This window comes from Schistocerca serialis, chromosome 6 (genome assembly GCF_023864345.2).
Source record: "Schistocerca serialis cubense isolate TAMUIC-IGC-003099 chromosome 6, iqSchSeri2.2, whole genome shotgun sequence".
Classification (NCBI taxonomy): Eukaryota; Metazoa; Arthropoda; class Insecta; order Orthoptera; family Acrididae; genus Schistocerca; species Schistocerca serialis.
The window spans coordinates 620,242,961-620,253,900 of NC_064643.1; positions in this window are offsets into that span (position 1 = coordinate 620,242,961).

The following is a 10,940-nucleotide window of genomic DNA, read 5'->3' on the forward strand; positions in this document are numbered from 1 at the left end:
TCGTTGTTATTCGAAACTGAAAACGAAACAGACACACTTGAGAGTAGTTGATCTGATCCATAAGAAAACCAATAGCATTTCTTCAGTTGTGCCTATCTGTTATCACATACCGAGCAGCAAGATTCCGCGTATTAAATGTCGCTTTTTGTCAATATTGCAACTGCTAGTAAATGTTTGTGAAGATACATCAGGATACAGCGTTTCTGAACTGTTCCCGTTGTAGATTCGGGAAATCATCTTCCGAGTAGTATTTCCTACTCGGAAGAGATTGGCACAGGAGACGAAATGTTACCCTCCCTTGTTTCATTGTCCCGTATAATTAATTTATACTAAAAGCAGTTTATAATACATGCTGTTGATTTCCTGTCTTTCTCTATAATTTTTGATTTCTTCAGTTCCATAGAGTACTAAGGAAGTTATTCTAGTACCAAGGAAGTTATTCTATGGTGACTTAACACATGTCCTATTATCCTACGCTGTGTTTCCCTCACATTCCATTCCTCGCAAAGTCTGCAGATAATCTCCTCACTTCTTATGAGTCCGCTTGATTATAAGCATCCTTCTGTAAAACCACATCTCATACGCAACGATTCTCTTCTTTTTCGATTTTAGGTATATAAAGCGAAAAGCAACTATTACTGTTGCAGCGAATAACTAATGAACATACGGGTAATTTCTAAGTTCTTGCACATTTGTAAGCGCCGGCCAATTCTTATAATAACTGGTCCTCGGTGTATGTAAACAGTCTTATGAGCCCCTGCCTTTTTTACCAGTAGCTGGTCTTATCGTGCAGAGCGCATTATCTCCTGGTACAGTGTGCAACTGACAGTCCAGAGTTCGTATCCCACTGAATGGAAGCAGAATTAAATTATCACCATCCGACCATTGGCCGATCAGAACAGTATGTAAATCCTTGGAGTACTTTATTCGTGCATTGTTGACGGATTATCTTGAAACTTACAACATCCATGATAAATATCTGGCTTCTGAAAACGCTATAGTTCACCAACCACATCAGTCAAAAGTGATGACATAAAAAATTTCACTGTCAGACGTGCAGCGATCATTTTGTTCACGGAAAAATTCAAATGGCTTTGAGCACTATGGGACCTAACATCTGAGGTCATCAGTCCCCTAGAACTTAGAACTACTTAAACTTAACCAACCTAAGGACATCACACACGTCCATGCCCGAGGCAGGATTCGAACCTGCGACGCTAGCGGTCGCGCGGTTCCAGACTGAAGCGCCTAGAACCGCTCGGCCACAACGGCCGGCTTTCTCATGGACTCATCAAGGCTTTTGATAGTGTCGATTTCGAATTACCACCTATGACAGCGAAACAGCTGAACTTCTCAAACAGTTTAATGCTGTGTTTCGACATCTATACTGAAAACAGATACCAGAAACTCGTCCGTGGGTCTGCGAAGTCGTCAACGAAACATGTGCCCTTTCGACTCCTTCTGGGTTCTGTCAGTGGTTCATTGCTTTTTCTCGCTGTATATCAATGATATTTAATTTTTTGTGCTACGTTCTTATGACTACCGTGTATATGCCGATAACATGCAGTTGTATCTGAGCGACAACCCCAAGAACATTTTTGCTAGTCCATCATGTACTAATGACGATCTTCGTTCGGTATCACGGTGTCACGATATACTCAAAACCCAAATCTTAGACTAGCTGTAAGAAGTCACAGGTCAGCCTCATGTCACATAGGTGTTGCTTGTATCCAGCATTGACCTTTGTGACATGACTTTTTTATTCGTATGGCTCACTTGCATTGTGAATATACAGGTACATAACATTTGTATACGTATATAGCAAAAATACAGAAAGACGAAACTACATATAAAATTAACTAAATGTCAATATCTAAGTTCGTAATCCATATAAGAGCTATATCGTCAGGCTCCAATTCCTCTGATAGGAACGCGGGGGACATTCATCTCCAATGTGCTTAATTGTGTGGTTCGGAGCCACACAGTCAAAAACCAGAGCCTCTGTAACACCCCACTTGTAAAATGAGTCTGCACATCGACCATGCCCAGTGCGAGCTCTGTACAGTTTGTTCCATACTTTCTTGTCGAGTTCTGTGCCAGCAGGATGACAATTATTCTTTCGGAACCACTCAAGCTCTTCAGAGCTTTTAAGAAATTTTCGCTTTACTTTATTATGTACTACATTTTCTGTATTCCATATTAAGCACCAGTGATGAAGCTTATTTTAATGCTAAATTATGAGAGGCTATCAGAGCTTCTTGGCTCTTTAGAACTGCGGAACGTTAGAACCCTTCGTTCTATGGCTGTTACCATCTTTTACTCATTACATGTTAACGAAATATAGCCACTTCCTTTGACGAACATACTGGCTCCTTTGGAGCGTTGTGGAGACCTCTCCACCGCTGACAAAAGCCACTACAGTGAAGTACAGTGCATGCGACAGTCGGCTGCAAGGAACTGGTGCACTTATGGATCGACGTGGAGACATGGAAGAAATGAGTTATCGTGTTTGGATGTGCCCATGACCACATCGTAATGAATACGCCCGATTTGTTGGTCTATTAAAGCAGTGGAGTACCACTCGCAGTCATGTAACATAGCCTAATAACAGTGGCCGTAAAAATATTATGACTGACAGCAGCCGAGGATGGGAGCCACGCCTTGTCAATAAACAGCTGATGTGTAACCCGTCAGGAACTGTAGCTATCAATGAATGCAGGCTCCATCTCAACCAGTTTCCGAGCGAATAGAAACGGTTTCCAAGAAACTGGGCCCAGACTAATTTCCGCACAGTGAAATTTGACCTCATAAAAGGCTGAGTAAAGCTGGACTAACTAATCGAATTTCCCGAATTGCATCTTTCCCAGCAGGTGGAGTAGCCGAGGACTCTTGAGTGATACTTCTCTTCATAATATCTACTGCTGAAGAACTTTGTAATGACAAAATTTTTACAATCGGAAGTGATCATATTTGTTTTATTTCCTGTTGGATGAAATCACTGAATTTTTATTACGTCCTGACTTTCAGAAACTACGATGGAAAATATAAAGACGAAATTACAAACACGAATGCGAACGTTTTTGGTTAAGCTTTTTACTGATATCGAATGAAACTGTAAGTTTACAAGTCTGTTTATTTATATCCACAATGTGTTTCAACGGTTTGAAACTTCATCATCGGGTGTATTTGCATGTGTTAATATGATGATATGTGTGTATCGTGTTACGACTTTGAGGTAACCTGTGGTACTATGACTAATGCTTGGGGTAAGTTATGGCAATGTAACCGCTGCGGACAGTGCCGTAGGTTATCCCAAAGTCGTAACGCATATCGTATTAACACACATAAATCTTCCTGATGATGTACGTTTAAAGCTTTGAAGCTCACTGTGAACATAAATAAACAATGACTGGAAGAAGTAAACTTGTTGTTTCATTCCACAAAAACGAAAATTAGAAATTTGAATCTCTCCTACTTGACAAACTTTAAAATAAATAAAAAATAAAATATGTCCATAATTAAAATGTGGTACATGTAATGTACGTCTGCCCCCATAGCTAAGTGGTCAGCGCAGCTGACTGTCATGTAGAGGACACAGGCTCGGTTCCCGGAACTCTCAGGGATGTTTCCTTCATGGGAAGACTGGAGCAGGGTATGTCCGCAGCTCGTGGTCTAGTGTCTACCGTTGCTGCCTCTGGATCACGAGGTCCTGGTTCGGTTCCCGGCCGGATTGGGGTTTTTCTCCGCCCAGGGATTGGGTGTTTGTTTTGTCCTTATCAGTTCATCATCATTCGGGAAAGTGGTGAGACTAGACAGTGCAGAGATTGAGAATTTGTACGGGCGCTGATAACCACGCGGTTGAGGGCCCTACAAACCAAATATCATCATCATGGAACGGGATGAATCAGCCTCATGAAGCTGATAGAGGAACTATTTGACCAGACTTACCGACGTCTAGTAAAGAAAACTGACAACAGCAATGGCTGATGCCTCGAATGCAATCGGACTCTCCGTTAATCTTTCAGCAGGATGGGGCTCCACCCCATTTTCATTGTGAAGTTCTTGGGAATCTGAACATGGAGTTGCCGCATCGGTGGATCAGCCGTGCTACAGAAGGGGACAGCTGTCTCATGAAATGGCCTCCTCGATCACCGGATCTCACACCGGGTGATTTTTTTCTGTGGGGGCACATTAAATATCTGGTGTATGTACTGTCTCTACCACGTGATGTAGCAGAGCTCCGGGAGAGAATGCGGGAAGCCCCTGTCGACGATGCCACGCTGGGACGGATATGGCAAGAATTCGGTTACCCTACTGACATTTGCCGGGTCACTCATGGTTCGCATATCGAATGTTTGTAAAAAAAAAAAAAAAAAAAAAAAAAAAAACCTTTCAGAGTTTCTCTTCAAAATACAATATTTATGACATCTGTACAATGTTTAGTTCTTGTGCAATAAATAAAGTGAGAAATGAATGCTTCAACGTAAATGTAGATGCTAACCGATCCTGCCGATTGCGCTGCTGTATTTGACCACGAACGACACCTGTGCAGTGCCCACAATTCTTTGTAATTGTCACTAGTGGTCAGAGCAGTGTTCTGTGTAGGTGGAATTGCATTATATTGCAACTAAGTGAATACGACTGTGGGCAAATTGTTGGTGCTTGTATGTTTGGTGCTTACGTAACCAAGGTAACCGAAGTGGTCGGTGTCTCTAGAGACACCGAAAGGATTTATACCGCCTATTAGGGAACAGAAGAAATATCATTCGCTAAGTCGCAATGCGAACGATGTGTGTTGAGTGATCGTGGCGGACAGTTATTGAAGAGCATTGTGACGAAAAATAAAAGGGCGACAGGTGCAAAAGTCACTGCAGAACTAAATATCGCATTTGCGAATCCTGTCAGCGCCAAAACAAGACGAAGTAAGCTCCAGAAGCAGGGAACCGGAGGGCGAACTGGAATTTCAAAACTATTTTCCATTGATACAAATGCCCCTAACAAGGAAACGCTGTGCCGAGGACATAAAACCTGGACTATGGAGGAATGGAAGAAAGTCATTTGGTCGGATGAGTCTTGTTTCACACTCTTTCCAACTTCTGATAGAGTTTACGTCCCAAGAGCGAAACATTTCAGGAGTTCGGTTAGGATTTGGGTAGCCATCTCGTGGTATTCCGTGGGCCCCATGGGGAAATACAGAAGCGTCCGATCTTACCCGTCGGCTTTGACCCATGACGTCACAAATATGGCGGAAACGACCATAAACGACAATTCCAATACGGCGGATATAAAAACATCGCATACGTATCATAAACACTGAAATACACAGGTTTCACAAAAAGCCTAATGACTCTAACGGGACAAGCGTGGGAAATAGGGGGTTTTTGGGTGGGGAGAAACTAAATATACACAAATGTAGCCACCGACCGCCATACAAAACCACGCAAAACGACGAAAAAAATCAACATCACGAAACTGACCAAATACCAAAAAACACATTCTTATCCAGAATCAGACATTTCCCTTGACCTACATAGATCTACAGTAACTCCCGATCCCATAAATTAGGATCGAACACTTCCCTTGACCTATATAGCTCAACAGAACCTCCCGATCACATCCCCCGATACAAAACTCAAAATACACTTCCCTTAAACCTACATACATCTACAACAGCTCCCGATCCCATAAATTAGGATCGAACACTTCCCTTGACCTATATAGCTCAACAGAATCTCCCGATCCCATCCACCAATACAAAAATAAAAAAAAAAAACCACAAACCATAGCAAACAAACATTTCCCTTAAACCTACATACATCTACAGCAGCTCCCGATCCCATAAATTGTGATCGAACACTTTCCTTGACCTATATAGCTCAACAGAATCTCCCGATCCCAACACCCAATACAAAAATCAAAAACCACCACAAACCATAACAAACAAACACTTCCCTGAACCTACATACATCTACAGCAGCTCCCGATCCCATAAATTGGGATCGAACACTTCCCTTGACCTATATAGCTCAACAGCAACTCCCGATCCCATCTCCAATTACAAAAATCGACATACTCCACCAAACATTGAGATTAACACTTCCCTCCAGCTATATAGCTCAACACCAGTTACCAATCCCATATCGACCACTACCCATGACCTATGATCTCAAACACATCTTCCAATACAAATACCAATACCAACCTTCACAGCCACAAATCTCAATGAAACACTTCCCTATACCCAATACACAACACATACACCAAAAACAAAACAAAAATGGAACTTACCACAAAATAGTTCCAGCCCCACAGCCTAGATTGGCCACCACAATCACACACAAATGCACACACACACACACATGCACACACACACACACACACACACACACACACGCCAACGAAAAAATACTGAACTAAAATAAAAACCCAACCCACTCAAACGTCAACCCCCTCCCCCACAACCCCAAAATAAAAAACCCACAAACATAAACCAAATACAACACAAAAAACATCTCAATCACACACTACAACTCAACAAAAACTTCAACAAAATAGATCCTCCACAACAAAAAGAAAACACACACACACTCCCCCTCCCCCCCACCTTAACAAACACTATACAACAAAATAAACCACCCACCCCACCCTGAACCACAGCCACCCACCCACCTACCCAGCCCACCCTAACTAACCACTTTTGGCCTATACATTTTACCCATAGCCCTTAAAAAACCCGAACAATGCAATAGCCCTCTGGGACACTCTTCCGCCAACAGTACTCATCTAAATGAGACTGAAGGTTGGAAGAGCGCCTCTTCCCCCTCCCAAGAACTGACTTAACCGCCCCCCACATCCCCTCAATTGTGTTAGTGCAAGCCCCTGTATCATAATTCTTAAATTCTAAACTGTGGTTCACTACTAAATGATTAAATCCCCTCTCACCCAACCCCCTATAAGAAGAAAAAGCATCGGAAACTACTGTGGACCCCGGCTCTACATACTCCTCAATTAACCCCACTAATTCAGCCTTCGACCTCCCCTCCACAACCCTAAAAACACATTCGGAACCCCCACCCCCCGGAACAACAGCCCCCCACACCCAAAGACCAGCCACAGACTTCCCCCTCCCATACTTCCTTTTCCCAAACTGCGACTCGTCCACCTCCACAACCACCCCATGCCCCCCCAACTTACCCCTGTACTTAATAAATTCCGAACACACTTCACGACAAAAGGAATACCAGTCTAAAACAGTCCTCTCACTCACACCAGTCTCAAACGCGCAAAAACTCTGTGGGGATCTATAACAAAAATAATACGTAACAAGCACAATCTCACGCTTGCCCAATATAGACTTCTCGAACCAGGTACCGCGCCTTATGGAACGCCATACGCTATCTTTCCTGCAGCACCACGTGTACCCGTCCCTGGTCCGAGAGGCCGGAACTTTATCCAATTTCATCGCCTCACGGCAAAGAGAGCACTTTACAACTTCGGCAATTAATCCGAATAGCTGTAGAAACTTGATCAGGTCTAACGGTGTCTCGCCCATCATCGCCCTCAACCGAACACTATTCATGCGGTCTTTCATATCCATTCCTGAACAAAAAACCACAACCGAATACACTCAATAACAAACTCACCCGAGGTACAGCAATTACCATTACATTAACCATCACACAAAACTGTTAACTCACTAATACAAATTCCGCTTCAAAACCACGAACACAGCACTCACCACTGAGCAACAGCAAACTGACCCCAACAAACCAAACAAACGTAAACCATGAACACACCACCAGAGGGCACGACAAACACCCCCACGACATCTACAAACACGCCACAATCACAAACCAAACTCCGCGCCGTAATGACGTCACACACCACAACACGCTTACGTCACGGGTCAAAGCCGACGAGTAAGATCGGAGGTTTCTGTTGACCCCCCCATGGTTATTCCGCAAGGCTGCGTTACTGCCACGGATTTATGTGACCAGTTAGGCTGATATGGTCCATCCCATGGTACAATGGTTCTTCCCCAGTAATGATGCTGCGTTCCAAGACGGCAGGGTTGTAAGTAGGCTGTTTAGGTTTTTATGTTGGGAACGCCACGTAGCGCTCTATATGAAAATCACTGACTGTGCTGTGTGAAGTCTGTGGCTGGTCTGCATTGTTGGAATATTTGCTATTGTAGTGTTGGGCAGTTGGATGTGAACAGCACGTAGCGTTGCGCAGTTGGAGGTGAGCCGCCATCAGTGGTGGATGTGGGGAGAGAGATGGCAGAGTTCTGAGATGTTAATATGAGCGGACGATCTGGACGTGTGTCCATCAGAAAGAGTAAATTTGTAATGCTGGATATCGTGAACTGACATATATATGATGACTTTTCAACATTATTAAGGTAAATACATTGTTTGTTCTCTATCAAAATCTTTCGTTTGCTAACTGTGCCTATCGGTAGTTAGTGCCTTCAGTAGTTAGAATCTTTTATTTAGCTGGCAATATTGGCGCTCGCTGTATTGCAGTAGTTCGAGTAACGAAGATTTTTTTGAGGTAAGTGATTTATGAAAGGTATAGGTTATTGTTAGTCAAGGCCATTCTTTTATAGGGATTATTGAAAGTCAGATTACGTTGCGCAAAAAAAATATTGTGTGTCAGTTTAGTGAATAAGTAAAGAGAGAAACGTCTGAGTATGTTCAGTTTTGTTCAGCTGTTTGAAAATCAAATAACGTAAGAGGTTTATCAGCACAGTAATTCATTAAATATTCAAAGGGGATGTTTCAGGGTCCGTGTTTACACAGTCTTACATCCTTCAGAAGTGGTTCTATGAGAATGTAGATGAATTGTCGAGTCTCCCCTGGTCACCACAGTCGACAGTTCTCTGTGTTACTGACTCTTCGTGGTCTGGTATGGAGAGAAGGGTACGTGATCGCTATCCATCTCCATCATCCTTACCTGAACTTGCAGCCATTTTGCGGGAAGAATGAGATTCTCTCGAAAACTATACAGGATCGGTATTCATCCATTGCGAGAGGATTGGAAGCTGTTTTGAATGCCAACGGTTTTCCTACAACGTATTGGGTATGGTAAGGTATTATATTTTTGGATTTTCCATATTTTTGTCCAGCACACTCACCTTCTCCTCCCACTTCAATGAAAACAATTTTCTTTATAATTCTCCATATTTCCACCATTATTGCCAAGTGAAAGATACACTGACGGAAAAAATAGCAACACCAAGAAGAAGTTGTGCGAGATAAACGAAAGGTGGTACGCATGTTCCTGCATCTGGAAGATGTCTCGTCGAATTTCGCGCCAGTCACATAACAGCGGCGCTAGTAGCACCGTTATGAGACTGAAAATCACGTTTGCTTAAAATATGCGTGGTTACGGGCATGAGCGTTATACTCACATCCACGAACGATGGCGGTTCGCGCAGGTTGAGACAAGAAAGGGGCCTGCAGTGTTGTCAGTTCCAAGCGACAGCAGAGGTACGCGCATACGCTTGCTTTGCGCCTGATAAGAGCCTGTATCTCGCAAATTATGTCTCTCGCTTACTTGTTTAGAATTTGTAGCTCACCACCACCACCAGCCATAATAAGCTGCAACAAATGGAATACGAAATCGCTGAACAACTGCTAGGATCGTGGTATAATGCTCGCATTGCATACAACATTCACAGCAAAGCCATGGAACACTTCTCAACTCTAATTGGCTGTCGGAGAACGCGTGACGTAGATGTGTAGAACAAGTGTGAACTCGACTGCCATCGTTCGTGACTCCTACTATAGTTACCTTTGAGATTGAATTTAGTGAGTTGATGTTAGTCAGGAATACCTATCCGGCAACAGAGCCGCCAATACCAACAGCTCACTTAGTGTTAAGGTGGTTGTGTAATAGTAATGCACGGAGACTTGACAGCAGGGGTGATTCTAGAAGTCGGTCAAGGGGGGGGGGCTATTAGGGAGGGGAGGGGGTATGGAATATGGCTTAACAAAGGAGAGTTGGGGTCCTCTTCCGACAAACTAGTAAAACTTGGAGTTGCTTAAAGTAGTTTTTGGTAACTGTTTTGGAGTTCAGGGTAAAAAAGTGTATTAATAAACAATAAGACGCCTATTTTAAGTTAAATGATATTTATTGGTTCAGGTAGTAAGCTATTTGCCGCTCTTATGCTTTTCTTAAAATGTGTTTGGAATACATTGCAATCTATATTGCTACATAATTATTAAAAAATGATTGAATCTGTTGGAATAATACACTACTGGCCATTAAAATTGCTACACCACGAAGATGACGTGCTACAGACGTGAAATTTAACCGATAAGAAGAAGATGCTGTGATATGCAAATGATTAGCTTTTCAGAGCATTCACACATGGTTGGCGCCGGTGGCTACACCTACAACGTGCTGACATGAGGAAAGTTTGCAACCGATTTCTCATACACAAACAGCAGTTGACCGGCGTTGCCTGGTGAAACGTTGTTGTGATGCCTCGTGTAAGGAAGAGAAATGCGTACCATCACATTTCCGACTTTGATAAAGGTCAGATGGTAGCCTATCGCGATTGCGGTTCATCGTATCGCGGCATTGCTGCTCGCGTTGGTCGAGATCCAATGACTGTTAGCAGAATATGGAATCGGTGGGTTCAGGAGGGTAATACGGAACGCCGTGCTGGATCGCAACGGCCTCGTATCACTAGCAGTCGGGATGACAGGCATCTTATCCGCATGGCTGTAACGGATCGTGCAGCCACGTCTCGATCCCTGAGTCAACAGATAGGGACGTTTACAAGACAACAACCATCTGCACGATCAGTTCGACGACGTTTTCAGCAGCATGGACTATCAGCTCGGAGACCATTGGTTACACGTCTCGGTCACGTCTTGTTCGCATTGACGGCACTGAGGACGTTACATTTCAGATGTGTTACGACCCGTGGC